Below are 17355 nucleotides of genomic sequence, written 5' to 3' on the forward strand. Positions count from 1 at the left end.
CAGAGCAGTCAACGGTTGGACAACTGGGTGAGAGCAGTCAACGGTTGGACAACTGGGTGAGAGCAGTCAACGGTTGGACAACTGGGTGAGAGCAGTCAACGGTTGGACAACTGGGTCAAGACAGTCAACGGTTGGACAACTGGGTCAAAACAGTCAATGGTTGGACAAGTGGGTCGGAGGAGCCAATGGTTGGACAACTCGGTCGGAGCAGCCAATGGTTGGACAATTAGGTTAGAGAAGACACTGGATACCATTGTTTATCAGGGAAAGAGATGGCATCAGGATGTCAAGTTGACATAAGCAGTGTTATGGTAAGGTCCTGACATTTAGGTGGGATACTTAGACACCTACTTAAACATTGATGAAGACCATGTGCATTCCTTCATGGAAAGGTATTCTTTAATGGCAGTGACCAACGGTTTGAGGAACATGATAAAAAATTCAAGGTGTTGACTTGGCCTCCAAATTCCTCAGTTATCAATCTGATCAAGCATCTGGAAAAACAAGTCTGATTTCTGTATGGACGCACCTCATGATTTACATGACTTCTAGAACCTGGTAATAACGTCTTGGTGCCAAATACCACAGGCCACCTTGGTGTCCACACCAGGACGGGCCAGAGCTGTTTTGGTGGCAAAAAGGGGACCTATACAATATTACACAGGTGGTTTTAATGTTGATCAATGCGCAGTTCCAAAAGAATAGTAATGCTAAACAGTGAAAACAATAATATCTCCGCACAAGTAATACTGTCATATAGTGATGTGAGGAGTGAAGGAAAAATCTGAGTCAAAAATTACCCCAAGACAGCGGGCTTGTTGCTGGGGAGTAATGGTTGAGCCACAAACGGAAATGGCAATATCAGGCATAGGAAGGTTAGTGGAGGGAGGAAATACGAGTAGTTCAGTTTTTGACAGATTGAGTTTTAGGCAGAGGGAGGACATAATGTTAGACACAGCAGAAAGACAATCACTGGTCTTTTGTAGTAATGCAGGGGTGATGTCCGGAGCAGAGGTGTATAATTGGGTGTCATCAGCATAGAGATGGTACTGAAAACCGAATCTGCTGATTGTTTGTCCAATGGGAGCGGTGTATAAGGAGAAAAGAAGGGGGCCTAGGACTGATCCTTGAGGAACCCCGACAGTAAGGGGATGAGGAGGGGAAGAGGATACGGCAAAAGACACAGAGAAGGAGCGGTCAGAGAGATAGGAGGAGAACCAGGAGAGAACGGTGTCCTTGAGGCCAATATTGCGGAGCATAGTGAGGAGGAGCTGGTGATCCACAGTGTCGAATGCTGCAGAGAGATCCAGGAGAATCAGCAGGGAGTAGTGACCATTAGATTTAGCTGTTAGTAAATCATTACAGACTTTAGTGAGGGCAGTTTCAGTAGAATGTAAAGAGCGGAAACCAGATTGTAAAGGGTCAAGAAGAGAGTTGTCTGAGAGATAGCGGATTAGACGGGAATGGACCAGGCGTTCCAAGAGTTTAGAGGTAAAGGGAAGATTGGAAACAGGTCTGCAGTTGGCCGTGCAGTTCTGGTCAAGGGATGGTTTTTTAAGTAATGGATGTATGCTGGCGTGTTTAAAAGAAGAGGGAAAGATACCAGATGAGAGGGAGAGGTTGAAAATTTTAGTTAGGTGAGTGGTAACAGCTAGAGCATGGGACTGAAGGAGATGTGAGGGAATAGGGTCACTGGTGCAGGTGGTAGGGCGAGAAGATGCAAGGAGTCTTATCACTTCATCTTCCGTGACTGGTTCGAAATCAGAAAGTGAGCAAGATACAATGTGGCGGGGGAGAGCATGCAAAACGTTTGGGGATTGGGAGAAAATTTCCTGTCGGATATGGTAAATTTTTTTCTTTGAAATAATTGGCCAGATCGTCAGGGCTGAGGTCGGTGGTCAGGGCCTGTGCTGTTTGATTGAGGAGAGAATGAAACGTGTCAAAGAGTCGTTTAGGATTATTGGAAAGTGAGATTATGAGGTTGTTAAAGTAGGTTTGTTTGGAGAGGTGAAGCGCAGAGTTATATGTTTTCAGCATAAATTTATAATGGAGGAAATCTTCGGGCAGATTAGATTTTCTCCACAGCCTTTCAGCGCACCTGGAACACCGCTGGAGAAGACGTGTTTGAGTTGTGTGCCAGGGTTGTCGCCGACTATGCCGAATTGCTCTTTGTGTAGAAGGTGCGGCTTCATCCAGGGCGCATAGCATTATTTTGTTATAATGCTTCAATGCAGAGTCGGGACACGAGAGGGAGGAGATTGGGGCCAATGATGATTTCAACTTTTTCATAAATTTCTGGGTGTTAATGGCGCGTATATTTCTATAAGTGTGGAAAGTGGGGGGGGGGTCTTGAGTAGAGTCACAGTTCTTGACAGAGAATGAAAGAAGATTATGGTCAGACAGTGGAAGGGGAGAGTTAGTAAAGTCATGTACTGAGCAAAGCTGGGAGAAGATCAGGTCTAATGTGTTCCCGTCCTCATGTGTAGGAGAATTAGCAAGCTGCTAAAGGCCGAAGGAGGAGGTTAGTGATAAAAGGTGAGCGGCAGATGGGGAAAGAGGATTGCCAAATGGGATGTTAAAATCTCCCATGATTATCGTGGGGATGTCGCAGGATAGAAAATTTGGAAGCCAGGCAGCAAAGTGATCCAGGAACTGACGGGAGGGACCTGGAGGGCGATAGACAACCGCCACTCGCAGGGCGAAGGGCCGGTAGAGTCTGACTGTGTGGGCCTCAAAAGAAGGGAAGATAAGGGAGGGTACTGGGGGGATAACCTGAAAAGTACATTTTGTTGAAAGAAGCATACCAACACCTCCACCTGATCTGTTGTCAGGTCTCGGAGTATGAGAGAAGTGTAGGCCACCATAGGAGAGAGCTGCAGCGGCGGTGGTGTCCGACTGCTGGATCCAGGTTTCAGTGAAAGCCAGAAGGTTGAGGGAATTGGAGAGCAAAAAGTCATGGATGTAAGAGAGTTTATTACATGCTGAGCGCGCATTCCAAAGGGCACAGTTGAATGAGACAGAAGATATGCAGGGAATATTAATGAGATTAGCAGGGTTTCTGAATGTAACAGGGAAAGAGTTAGTGTTATTATAAGTGGAGGGTCCTGGATTAGGAGAAATATCACCTGCGACTAAGAGAAGGAAGATACAGAGAATGAGCAGATGGTTGAGTGATTTGTGAGAGCGTTTCCTGTGTTGTATGGTGGGAATGAATGGATCTGTGTGGTATAACATTGTGAAGAGAGCATGAGCTGTACATAGGAGAAGAGAGGAGTGAGGGGTTAATATGGATGAAGTGTACAGAATTTGTGGGAGAACGGTGAATGTGGATGATTGTAGCAGCCAGAATATAAATGGCACAGATACAAATGGTGAATACTGTTTGCCAAAAAGATGACCTGGAAGCAAGTTTGTTTAATTGTCTTGCATGTGACGCGCCCCTGGGCCTGTGTCGCGCTGCGTTGCGCACGCGGGAGCCTACCCGGAGCCGGATCAGTGGAGGGTTGTAGTCTCGTGGCGGTGACCCGGTCCGTGCCCAGGGAGTCAAACTAGACGGCAGTCTATTAGTAGTAAATAGTTGATGACTACGCCACCCGTTGAGTGCAGCCAGGAAGCTGCTGCTGCAGGGCAGACCGCTGAGGCCGGTGGTAGGATTGTGCAGCGTGATAGTATAACCCCCAACGGGAGGGGTATGGCCTCAGGGCAGCCGACGTGGATGATGGGGGTAGCAGGAACCACTCAGAGACGGTACGGTGTAGTTCAGGGTCTTTACTGGTAACAACGACAGACCCTCCCGGAGTACTTGCTAGCAAACGGGGCCTGGTCAGTCTTTGAGCAGATGGGATCTCCCCTGGCCAGGCGTAGTTGTAGGCCTCCCAAACTGACTGTACTCTTCTGGCTACCTTGCTAGAAGCTGATGTAAGTAGCCCACATCCCTGAGTGTACCGTGTGGTGCTCACCCGTATGGCCGGTGACTCGGGGCCTTCTAATGGCTTCCGCTCCACGATGGCGGTGCTGGTCCCACGCGTGTGACCGTGCCTTCGGGCTTCTGGGCCAGAGGACCTGAAATCCCCTGCCTGACGGATTCTGCTGCTGGGTAGGAGTTAGTCCCCACAGCCTCGGACTCCGGGTCCGGTAAAGAATCTTCTTAGTCCGGGCGAGCTCTGCAGCTGCCAGCCCCTGACTCCTTGTAACTCTGCTGTTTCCTATGCTGCTTCTTGTCTCCACTCTCCTTGTCTCCTTGTCTGACTCACCCTGCCTCAGCCCCGGGTTTATACAGGGGAAGTTCTTCCCCTCCCAAGACTGGGCAGGAGGTGTGGCATGCACAGGATCCCTGACCAAAGGACCTCCCACCTGCTCTCAGACATAACATTACATTACTGTGGAAAACCAGACCCCTGGGGTGCCACATTCCCCCCTAGTGAAATTTAGTACTCCGGGACTAAACACATTTAGAAAAACATAACAAAGTATAACAATAACAATACTATAAGAAAAACACATAAGATGGTTACGGCGTGTCCGCAACCGGATGCAGTCTTTGAAGAAAAGCAAAGGTGTCCATTTCACCAACACAGGGAGACGTAACCAGGTAGGGGTCTGTCCTACCCCGAGTCCTTAACAGTCTCTAGTCCATCCTGGGTTACGCTCCAACTATATACAAGGATTCCCGGTAAATTCACCAAGGTTTCCTAAAAACAACTGGAAACACAAAATTATACACAAGCAACAATACACAGATAAACATAAATAAAACTATTTTTACACTTCAAATTCTCCAGCGTGCGGGTAACTGGCCTCTAGTGGCCCGAGTGGACCTACGGAGCTGACTGTCTGGCCCTGAACTACAGGGTGTAGGAGCTGTCAAGGGTAAACTGGGCAGCTGTCTACCGGCTCTTTGTCTCACTAGGGGTACGGCAGGCTCACTATAAGCAGAGGGTTGATTCTCCTGTTCTGCTTGTGTGGAGTCTTCTGCCTCCTGGACCGGCTGTTCTTCCAGCTCTACCCGTTGCTCCGTAGGTTCTTGGGATGATGGTTGGAGGAAGGTGAGTACGGGTACCACAACTGCACCATTGACTTGAGTCCAAGACTGAGGGAAGTCCCCGAGCACGGTACTAACCATATCTTCCCTTTCTTCCACGGGTCGATGGTCTTCTTGTTCCTCTTCAGGGTTCCTCAGTTGTTCGGGACACTTCTTCAGATGGTCCCGGGATACAATGGCTGTGGTTTCCCCTCCGTCTTTACTGATGGTACAGACCTTCGGGTTCTCGTGGCTTGAGGGCAGTACGGTGTACGGGTCCTCCTCCCACTGGTCATCCAACTTGTGGAGCCGTCTTTTCCTCTTCAAGACCTGCTCTCCGGGTACCAGGGGAACAGCGGGAGCATACTGGTTGTAAGTCTTCTCTTGTCTTTCCCTAGCCTGACAGAGACTTCGCTCCACGCTCTCTTGTACTCTCCGGTACTGCTGCTGCCTCTCTGTGTCCCAGTCTGTTTCTGGTGAAGTGTCCTCAGGTGTCAGGACTCCCATTTCCAGGTCAACAGGTAACTTACCAGGTCTCGCCCTCATTAGGTAAGCCGGGGTACAGTTGGTGGAACCTACCGGGATGTGGTTGTATAGGTCCACCAGATCGGGCAACTTCTCAGGCCACAGACTGCGTTCTTCCAGGGGCAATGTTTTTAGCAGATCCATTACCACCTGGTTCATTTTTTCACAAAGTCCATTAGTTTGCGGATGGTAGGGTGTCGTCCTTATCTTCCGGCAGCCATACAGATTGCAGAATTCCTGGAAGACCTCCGCTTCAAAGGCAGGTCCCTGGTCCGTCAGCACTTGGTCCGGGTACCCGTGTGGACGGCAGAAGTGCTGCTGGAAGGCTCTAGCTGCTGTTTGAGCCGTTAAGTCCTTGACGGGGACGACAATCAAGAACCGGGAGTAATGATCCACGATGGTTAACGCGTAGACGTAGCCACTTCTGCTTGGGGTCAGTTTTACATGATCCAAGGCTACCAGTTCCAACGGTTGCCGGGTGACGATGGACTGCAGGGGAGTCTTCTGGCTGGCCCGGTCCTTCCTTCTCAGATTGCACGGGCCACAGTCTCTGCACCACTTCTCGATGGTTCCCCTCATGCCTACCCAGTGGAACCGCTCGCGCAGCAGGAACTCCAGCTTTTTCCACCCGAAGTGTCCAGCTCCGTCGTGGTATGCCTCCATCACCATGGCTGCGTCTCTTCGTGGCACCACTACTTGCCAGAGTAGTTCATGCGTCCGGGAGTTGACCATTCTGCGGCACAACTTCCCCTTGTAAAGGAATAGTCGACTCTTCTCCGCCCATAGTTGTTTGGCTTCCTCCGGAGCGTCTGGTTCAAGGCGAGCCTCCGGCCGAGTCAGCATCTCCTTCACCAGTCGGACGGCAGGGTCGCTGTCTTGCGTTTCCGCCCAGTTGTAGTGGGGTAAGGGGTTCAACGTAGCAGCCTGCTTACCCCTTACCCGGTGGGAATACTGGATAGTCCCATGACGGTGGAACGCAGGGAGTTCAACTTCTTCCAGTCCCTCCGGATCTTCTCCTTCGTCCGGCAGGTTGGGCATCCTGGACAGGGCATCCGCGTTAGTATTGGAGCGTCCTGCCCGGTATTTGATTGTGAACTCGTAGTTGGACAGACGGGCCATCCACCTCTGCTCCAGGGCACCGAGTCTTGCCGTGTCCAGGTGTGTCAACGGGTTGTTATCCGTGTATACGGTGAACCGGGAAGAAGCGAGGTAATGCCTAAAGCGCTCGGTGACTGCCCATACCACGGCCAGGAACTCTAGCTTAAATGAGCTGTAATTCTCGGGGTTCCTTTCGGTGGGTCGCAGTTTTCGGCTGGCATAGGAGATTACTCGTTCTCTCCCCTGCTGAATCTGGGACAGTACGGCTCCTAGCCCGATGTTACTGGTGTCGGTGTAGAGGATGAAGGGCTGGCTATAGTCCGGGTACGCCAAGATTTCATCCCCCGTGAGGGCCATCTTCAGCTGGCGGAAGGACTCTTCTTCTAGCTCTTCCCATTTGAAGGGCGGCTTCTGGTTCTTGGCCTTTCGGGACTGGCCTATCAGGAGGTCCTGCATAGGCGCTGCCTTTTTGGTGAAACCGGGAATAAACCTTCGGTAGTAGCCTACCAACCCTAGGAACTGCCGCACTTCTTTTACGCTGGAGGGGCTTGGCCATCCCTTAATTGCGGTGATCTTATCGGGGTCGGGAGCCACTCCGTCAGCGCTCACCACGTGTCCCAGGTATTGCACCTTTGGTTTCAGGAGGTGACACTTGGAGGGTTTCACCTTTAGGCCGTAACTCGCCAGAGCTTCGAACACCTCCGCCAGGTGTTTCAGGTGGTCCTCATAAGTTTTGGAGTATACGATGACATCGTCCAGGTACAACAGGACCGTCTCGAAGTTTCTGTGGCCCAGACAGCACTCCATTAATCGTTGGAAGGTTCCTGGGGCGTTGCAGAGTCCGAACGGCATGCAGGTGAACTCGCTAAGTCCCATCGGGGTGGTGAATGCGGTCTTCTCCCGGTCCGCCTCTGCTACAGGAACCTGCCAGTACCCGCTAGTGAGATCCAAGGTAGAGAAGAAGTTAGCAGATCTTAAAGCAGCCAATGACTCCTCTATCCTTGGTAAGGGGTACGCATCCTTGTGTGTGATACGGTTGATTTTCCGGTAATCTACACACATCCTCATGGTGTTGTCTTTCTTTTTGACTAAAACTAGTGGGGCTGCCCAGGGGCTACAGCTATCCCGGATTACCCCAGCCTCCTTCATGTCTCTAAGCATCCCCTTGGCGTGTTGGTAATGTGCAGGGGGTACGGGTCGATACCTCTCTTTTATGGGAGGATGATCTCCCGTGGGGATGCGGTGTTCTACCCCCTTGACTCGCCCGAAGTCTAACGGGTGTTTACTAAACACTCTCTCATACTCTTGAACCACCCGATAGACTCCTTGTTTCTGATGTGAGGGAGTGGAATCAGTACCCAAATGTAGTTGCTGACACCAGTCCTCCATGTCTTTCTTAGAGCCGTTACCTTCCTCCGGGTGAGATGGAGGCAAGGGTTCCACAGATTGTATAGAATTTTGATTAGTGGTATATAATTTGGCTAGCGTGGCATACCGGGGCAGGTACACTTCCCTCTCCCCGATATTTATTATGCGAATGGGCACCCTCCCATGGCGTACATTGACCACCCCCCGTGCTGTCAAAATGGTGGGCCTACTGTCTGAGTAAACTGGTTCTACCATTGCCTGGTAATCTCTACCTCTCAGACCAATAGCTGCCCGGCACCAAATCATCATTTCACTTTTTGGGGGCATGGCAATAGGAAAAGGGTCACACATTCTTATGCTACCAATCTCACCGCCGGAGAGTTCCACTTGTTGCCGTTGCATCAGTGCCCGGATCTCTTTCTGGAGCACCCGCTGCTCGCCGGAGCTGGCGTTCTTGGCAACCTGCTGTAAAAGGAAAATCACCTCTGCAAGACAATTTTCAATTACGTTAGTTCCTAGAGTTATTTTTGGGTGACTCTCATGTTTATCAATATCTACAATGATCAGTCCCTGTGCGGCCAGTTCGACTCTACCGATTTTGAGGGTCACCTCTTTAAATCCGATCTGTGGCACGGGCTGGCCATTGCTGGCGATGATACTCAAGTCGTCGTCAGGGTAGCGGGTAATATCCGAGTCATTCCAGTACTGCTTGAAGAGCACGTACGGGATGGTGGTGACCTGTGACCCGGTATCCAGTAGGGCACTCATGGAAATGCCATCCAGTACCACAGGCAAGACTGGACGTCCTCCCACATATCTGTCGCGCCAGTTCGATGGGCCTGGTGATCTTTTTCCTGGGGGTTGGCCCTCTACCCCAGGTTGTGCCCGTTTAAAGAACAGTACCTTTCCATATGTCCGGGTTGATTGCAGCGGCGGCAGATGGGTCGTCCGTCCTCGCTGTATCGGTCACTGGGTCTTCCTCTGGCCGGTGGGGTCCTCCTTGGTCGACGCCACGGGATGTCCTCCGGTCCGGATGCCAGCTGGATCTTCCCTGGGGTGGAAACCTGTAAAGACTGCACAGTTCGGGTTAGCGCAGCAACGCTCTTAGCTAGCTCTTGGACCTGATGGTGTAGGTCTGGAGCCGGGTCATTGTCCAAAGCCTGCGCATCAGCTCCCACAGGCCCTGCCGACAAGGGCGCCGCCTCCTGGTGGTAAGTGATAGCTGGGCGCCTGTGGGTAACAACGCCACCCGGTGCTGGTTCTCGGAGCACCCGGATAGCTCTATCCTTGAACTGTGCAAAGTCCAGATGGGGATCCTGTAAGGCCATTGCCCGCAACTGGGTTCGGTGGGCATTGCAATATAAACCCTCTATAAATTGTTCAGTCAATAGCCTGTCCTCGTTTCCCACCCCATCAGGGTCGGTCTGCTTTATGGCCCTCAGGGCCTCTTGTAGGTTTAGTGCATAGTCCCTTATACTCTCATGCGCTCGCTGCTTGCACCCGTAGAATCTAAGCTTAATCTCGGCTGAGGTGTGGGTATCAAAGGTGTCCTTCAGCCGGGTTAGTATCCCTGCGACAGTCTTCCTCCCAGGTGGCCAGGATTTTACTTCCCTTTTGGCTGCCCCGGTTAGTTGGGCCACCAGGATGCTCACTTTTTGCTCTTCTGTGAGGGGGTACACCTGGAAGAGGCTATCCAGCTTTTCTCTAAAGTCATGCAGGGTATGTGACTCCCCTGAGTACTGGGGTAGCCAAGCTGCTCCCGGGATATAGGGCATGGTGAAGGGCATAACTGCAGCAGCGGTAGCGCTGGCGGGGGTTGAGGCAGTGAAGCTCTCCTCCGTATCCGACATCTTCCTCCCCCCTAGTGGACCGTGGCCTACCTTGCGATGATCCTCTTCCGTAGGCCGCGGCTCCGCAGTGGATCGTCAGGGTTGAGGACCTTCCGTCGCGCTCCTGTTACGTCGGCGTCTGCTGGGCTCCTTCCAGGACCTTACGCAACGTCCGGACGTGAGGCGGGGCTTCAGTTCTCGCGCGCTTTCGGAGTCCACGCCCCTCTTCTTCCCGCGCGGCGTCCTCAAGATGGCGTCCAATGGCGGGAAAACTCCACGGATGGCGGGAAGAAGGTCGAAGATGGCGCCGGATGGCGGGAAAACTTCGCGGATGGCGGGAAGAAGGTAGAAGATGGCGCCGGATGGCGGGAAACCTCCACGGATAGCGGGAATCTTCACCACTGGTAAGTTTGAACAGTCTTTGCTTTTCAGGCACGCAGTACCCGGTGGTTGCGGGCACGAAATCCTGCCGACTACGCCAAAGTTGACGCGCCCCTGGGCCTGTGTCGCGCTGCGTTGCGCACGCGGGAGCCTACCCGGAGCCGGATCAGTGGAGGGTTGTAGTCTCGTGACGGTGACCCGGTCTGTGCCCAGGGAGTCAAACTAGACGGCAGTCTATTAGTAGTAAATAGTTGATGACTACGCCACCCGTTGAGTGCAGCCAGGAAGCTGCTGCTGCAGGGCAGACCGCTGAGGCCGGTGGTAGGATTGTGCAGCGTGATAGTATAACCCCCAACGGGAGGGGTATGGCCTCAGGGCAGCCGACGTGGATGATGGGGGTAGCAGGAACCACTCAGAGACGGTACGGTGTAGTTCAGGGTCTTTACTGGTAACAACGACAGACCCTCCCGGAGTACTTGCTAGCAAACGGGGCCTGGTCAGTCTTTGAGCAGATGGGATCTCCCCTGGCCAGGCGTAGTTGTAGGCCTCCCAAACTGACTGTACTCTTCTGGCTACCTTGCTAGAAGCTGATGTAAGTAGCCCACGTCCCTGAGTGTACCGTGTGGTGCTCACCCGTATGGCCGGTGACTCGGGGCCTTCTAATGGCTTCCGCTCCACGATGGCGGTGCTGGTCCCACGCGTGTGACCGTGCCTTCGGGCTTCTGGGCCAGAGGACCTGAAATCCCCTGCCTGACGGATTCTGCTGCTGGGTAGGAGTTAGTCCCCACAGCCTCGGACTCCGGGTCCGGTAAAGAATCTTCTTAGTCCGGGCGAGCTCTGCAGCTGCCAGCCCCTGACTCCTTGTAACTCTGCTGTTTCCTATGCTGCTTCTTGTCTCCACTCTCCTTGTCTCCTTGTCTGACTCACCCTGCCTCAGCCCCGGGTTTATACAGGGGAAGTTCTTCCCCTCCCAAGACTGGGCAGGAGGTGTGGCATGCACAGGATCCCTGACCAAAGGACCTCCCACCTGCTCTCAGACATAACATTACATTACTGTGGAAAACCAGACCCCTGGGGTGCCACACATGTCTTACCTGTCTCCTGCCCTGTCCAACTGCCATATCTAACTGCCGCGGCACTTTGATAAATTATGGCACTTCGATAAAGTATGCATAAATTCTATATGCATAAATGCCCCCGCATAAATGCTGCCCCTTGACTATGTCTCAATATATAGGGACGTATCTGCTTAGATCTACACAGATTTAACTCGTTAGCAATCAATCAACTAGCTTAAGACAACAGGAGACAATAAAACTGCAGAAAAAAAAAACAGACTGGCAACTCTACATGGATCATAAACTGTTAAAGTAAGTGTGATGACCTTAAAGTATCATGGATTAAACAACGTAGAGGAGTGAAAAATATATACCAGTGATAAGCTGCAGAGCATTGCATGGAGGTACCAAGCAGTTTTCAGAATAGATCACACATAGGAGTGAGAAATATATACCTGTAAGAAGAGAAGAAAGATGAATACTGAAAAGCGAAAATTAATGACTATATATATATGTACAGTACAAACCAAAAGTTTGGACACACCTTCTCATTAAAAGATTTTTCTGTATTTTCATGACTATGAAAATTGTACATTCACACTGAAGGCATCAAAACTATGAATTAACACATATGGAATTATATACTTAACAAAAAAGTGTGAAACAACTGAAAATATGTCTTATATTCTAGGTTCTTCAAAGTAGCCACCTTTTGCTTTGATGACTGCTTTGCACACTCTTGGCATTCTCTTGATGAGCTTCAAGAGGTAGTCACCGGAAATGGTCTTCACACAAGCGCCTCCCCAAACACACAGTACCTGTGTCCCAGATCAGTTTCTCATGTGTGTTTACACTGTATAGAGAGGTCAGCCTAAAGGCCCGTCACACTAAGCGACGCTACAGCAATTCCGACAACGATACGACCTGTCAGGGATCGTTGCTGCGTCGCTATTTGGTCGCTGGTGAGATGTCAAACAGTCAGATCTTCCCAACGACGCAGCAACGATGCGGCGACCCGTAACAATCTGTATAACGATGTGTTTCTGTGTCTGAGTGTTAACAAGGTCGTTGGTAAGGTGTCAAATACACCGATGCATGCTACCCAGCGGGGGGCTTCAATGATCAAAGAAAGGTCCAGACCATTCCGACACGACCAGCGATCTCACAGCAGGGGCCTGGTCGCTTCTAAGTGTCAAACGTAGCGAGATCGCTACTGAGGTCGCTGTTGCGTCACAAAACTTGTGACTCAGCAGCGATCTCTCTAGCAATCTCGCTTAGTGTGACGGGGGCTTTAAGATAATGGATTATATAAATCGGGCAGAAAAATTCCTGCATTAATAGAGAAGGAAGTGGCTTGTAAAAGAAAAAAATGAAGCATACAGGAGCCACATCTTGTAGGGGAATAGTGGTCAGTAAAATTGAGGTTAAAGGATCAGAGTTTTGCTTAGTAGACACCATGATCTTTAACTGCATAAATCCGAGATGTAAATTGCGATCCCATATGCCCAAATTTTGATGAAATTGCACCAGCATGTGGACTCAAGTAAGCCAACTAATAGGCAATCTAAAGTTCCACCAAATGTTATCATCCAGCCTGAAACACTGAAAAATTTGGCACATTTTAACTCTGTCTAGTTGAAGTTTACGTTGTCAAAAGTTATACACCTTTAGTAAGTATTTATTTTCAGTCTAATTTTGTGGATATTGTACTTTTCATTGGATTTTTTTTTTGTTATTGTCTGTATTATTTGACAAAGGTCTATGTTCACCAAAACATCACATCTTCATATTTGGTTTTAGGGACTCATCTAGTGAAGTGGATTCTCTAAATTGTAGGTGAGGGTAAGTGTAGCACCCCGAGGGCTCGGCTGCTACAGGGGTATTGCACCTCGAACCAGAGGTGTGGTATTCCACTCCCAGGTAAGGATGGAGTGTGGACTAGAACTCAGTTAGCTGCATGCACCACATACATCCCATTTCCGGGGGACAGATCAACGGTACTCCCACCAGATAAATGTGCAGGTACGACAGCGTCTGTCCCTGGCTGGAGTGGGAGGGGGGGAGGAATATCCCAGTGGTGCAGGAGCAGAGAGGGGAGGGACTCTGGGCATAGGAAGGAGCCCATTGGTGGCTAGTCACCTGGGCTCGGGTGTCAGAGGGAGTATAAAAGGTGGGCACCATCTTAGGAGTTCAGTCAGACAGAAGAAGAGGAGAAGAGTAGTGACAGGGAGCAGCAGCCCTGTCTGGGTGCTGCTCCTGAAGGGAGCAAGAGAGAGAAAGACAAGAGGAAAGGAACAAGGAACAAGGAAGGAATGGAACCTGGAGAAAGGCCCAGAGACATGAAGGAAGAGGGAACCCGAACACGCTAGGAGTCAGCGGATGAAGGGTTGGCAGATCAGGGTACCGGATCCCGAACTGGTGGAGGCCACTTATCCTCAGCCAGGAACCGGAGGTCGTGGCCACGTCTTGGCGCGACCACTCACTACACTCACCACGAAGGCACGCCACATAGGGTCAGGGAAACCGGAGATAGGTTTCGCCACCAAAAGGCCCGAGGAAGCTGGACATGGGTGGGTCCCTAGTGGGGACGGCCAGAGAAAGGAACGGAGAAAGGAGTTCAAGGTCACACTCTGGAACTGCCTGGGGGTTGGTCGAGCCCCGTACCTGGTGGACGCAGCACGGCTCGGGTCGTCATCACCTGCAGGACTGACACTGATAACATCTGTGAGTAAAGCATTGAAAACTGCAATCAGTCTCTGTGTTCCATCACACTACCAGCACTAAAGGTACCGGGACGCCCTTTCTATCACTCCCTTCACCCGCACCAGCTGCCCTGAGGCCATACCTCTCCCCTTGGGGGTTATACCACCATTGCTGCACACATACCACCGGCCTCAGCGGACTGTTCTGCAGCGGCGGCCTTGCGACCGCAAATCAACGGGTGGCGTAGTCGACACTTAACATCTACAAAGACTGCCACACACTTAGTTTGACCACCCGGGGCACGGACCGGGTCCCCGCCACTCGGAGACTACTACCCCCATCGGATCCGGCTCCGGGTATTCCCCCGCGCACACGTGCGCCGCACTACAGCACTGGCCCAGGGGGCGCGTCAACTTTGGCGTAGTCGGCAGGATCTCGTGCCCGTAACCACCGGGTACTGCGTGCCTGAAAAAGAGACTTTTAAACTTACCTGTGGTGAAGATTCCCGCCATCCGGCGCCATCTTCAGCCTTCTTCCCGCCATCGGTGAAGATTCCCGCCATCCGGCGCCATTTTCAGCCTTCTTCCCGCCTTCCGTGGAGTTTTCCCGCCGTTGGACGCCATCTTGAAGACGCCGCGCGGGAAGAAGAGGGGCGTGGACTCCAAAAGCGCGCGAGAACTGAAGCTCCGCCTCACGTCCAGACGTCGCGTAAGGTCCTGGAAGGAGCCCAGTGACGCCGACGTCACAGGAGCGCGACGGAAGGTCCTCAACCCTGACCATCCATTGCGGAGCCGCGGCCTACGGAAGAGGATCATCGCCAGGTAGGCCACGGTCCACTAGGGGGGAGGGGGATGTCGGATACGGAGGAGAGCTTCACCGCCTCAGCCGCCATACCAGATTGCAGAGCTGCTAGCGGTGCTCCAGAAGAAAGAACTGGAGTACGCGCAGGCCGCGTTGGAAGAGCTGAACAGGAGCATGATCTGGGCGCAACGAGACGTGCTCGCCGGGTGGAAGGAGGAGTTGACCCGGCGCACGCTGACCTGCGAACCGGAGGTGCAGCCACCATCCAGCACCGCGTCGATCCCGAGAGGCAGCAGAAGCGGACTGGAGGCCGGGGACGACGCCGCGGGGGAGGCCGCAACGACAAGTAAGGGGAACGCCGTTACTCCGGGCCCTGAGGCCGCGGACCTGCCCCTACCTCCCGCCGCGGGACCCGAAGCTCTGGGTGCCGCACCGCCCACCGTACCTCCACCACCAGTAGTCAGCCCTCCAGCAGCAAGCTCTGCAGCGGAGCCTCGCCCTGAACCGTGCTCCCCAACACCGGGCACGATCAGAAAGTCACCGGCCTGGTTAAAAGGCCGAGTGCCCGCGGGCGCTGCACCCCAGCCGGGGCCCCCAGTCGTGCCATCATTGGGGAAAGACCTGTATGAGCAGCACACCTGCCCGGATGGGACACCATTCGTCTGGCCGCCTGAGTACACCAACCCCCGCTCCAGGAAGAGTCATCCCGTAGGAGCAAGGGCCCCAGATGAACCGCTAATCCCAGCTCCGGAGCCCGTACCTGTATGAGCAGCACACCTGCCCGGATGGGACACCATTCGTCTGGCCGCCTGAGTACACCAACCCCCGCTCCAGGAAGAGTCATCCCGTAGGAGCAAGGGCCCCAGATGAACCGCTAATCCCAGCTCCGGAGCCCGTGGACCTCTCTTCACCCCACTGGAGAAGACCTGACGGGGTTCACTCAGGAGACCCGGGCGGGCGCCGCCCGGCGCTATGAGACCTGCCGCCAACAACTGGCAACGTTTGAGCGGGAGCGGAGAGAGAGGAAAGTGAAGGAGGAGGAGGAGAAAGAGGGCCCGGACGGGTCTGAACCTGAGGAAGAGAAAGGAGCGTGTGGAGCACACCGTTAATCGTAAACGGTAAAAGAGGAGATGTAAATAGTTACCCGACCGGGTATAAGGACTGTTGTGGGACTGTTTCCACTAAGAGTGTTGTTCCCCGTTGGGACAGAAAGAGAACTGTTGCCTATTTTTGCCCTAATCCCTAACCTGACCGAGGACTGAGAGCGGTCATCCCTTCCCTCTACCTGGCCGAAGACTGAGAGCGGCCAGATCCCAAGATCCCAAGAACCCGAGAATTCAAGAATGTTTTATTTGAGAATGCCTTAATGTGAAATTTGATATGATGCCAAAGTTTTACATAGTGTTTTTGTAAAAGAGTTCCGGTGGCATTAGCCAGCTGTTGAGAAAACCTCCCATAAAGGGATGGATGAAAGTTGATGTGTTTTATGTGTACGTACACTTTAAAAATTGTTTTTACTCTATTTCAGCCCGAGGACGTGCTGTGGTTTACCAGGGGGGAATGTAGCACCCCGAGGGCTCGGCTGCTACAGGGGTATTGCACCTCGAACCAGAGGTGTGGTATTCCACTCCCGGGTAAGGATGGAGTGTGGACTAGAACTCAGTTAGCTGCATGCACCACATACATCCCATTTCCGGGGGACAGATCAACGGTACTCCCACCAGATAAATGTGCAGGTACGACAGCGTCTGTCCCTGGCTGGAGTGGGAGGGGGGGAGGAATATCCCAGTGGTGCAGGAGCAGAGAGGGGAGGGACTCTGGGCATAGGAAGGAGCCCATTGGTGGCTAGTCACCTGGGCTCGGGTGTCAGAGGGAGTATAAAAGGTGGGCACCATCTTAGGAGTTCAGTCAGACAGAAGAAGAGGAGAAGAGTAGTGACAGGGAGCAGCAGCCCTGTCTGGGTGCTGCTCCTGAAGGGAGCAAGAGAGAGAAAGACAAGAGGAAAGGAACAAGGAACAAGGAAGGAATGGAACCTGGAGAAAGGCCCAGAGACATGAAGGAAGAGGGAACCCGAACACGCTAGGAGTCAGCGGGTGAAGGGTTGGCAGATCAGGGTACCGGATCCCGAACTGGTGGAGGCCACTTATCCTCAGCCAGGAACCGGAGGTCGTGGCCACGTCTTGGCGCGACCACTCACTACACTCACCACGAAGGCACGCCACATAGGGTCAGGGAAACCGGAGATAGGTTTCGCCACCAAAAGGCCCGAGGAAGCTGGACATGAAACTGCAATCAGTCTCTGTGTTCCATCGCACTACCAGCACTAAAGGTACCGGGACGCCCTTTCTATCACTCCCTTCACCCGCACCAGCTGCCCTGAGGCCATACCTCTCCCGTTGGGGGTTATACCACCATTGCTGCACACATACCACCGGCCTCAGCGGACTGTTCTGCAGCGGCGGCTGTTATGTTCTGCTACCAAAGCTAAGGAAAGAGAGGAGATCTGTCCCTACTATAGGACTCAGCTGAATCCCTACGATGTAACAGGGAACCTGATCCTGCGATCAGACCT

This window comes from Phyllobates terribilis, unplaced genomic scaffold, assembly GCF_046119375.1.
Source record: "Phyllobates terribilis strain yellow unplaced genomic scaffold, ASM4611937v1 Scaffold_13__5_contigs__length_258822181, whole genome shotgun sequence".
Lineage (NCBI taxonomy): Eukaryota > Metazoa > Chordata > Amphibia > Anura > Dendrobatidae > Phyllobates > Phyllobates terribilis.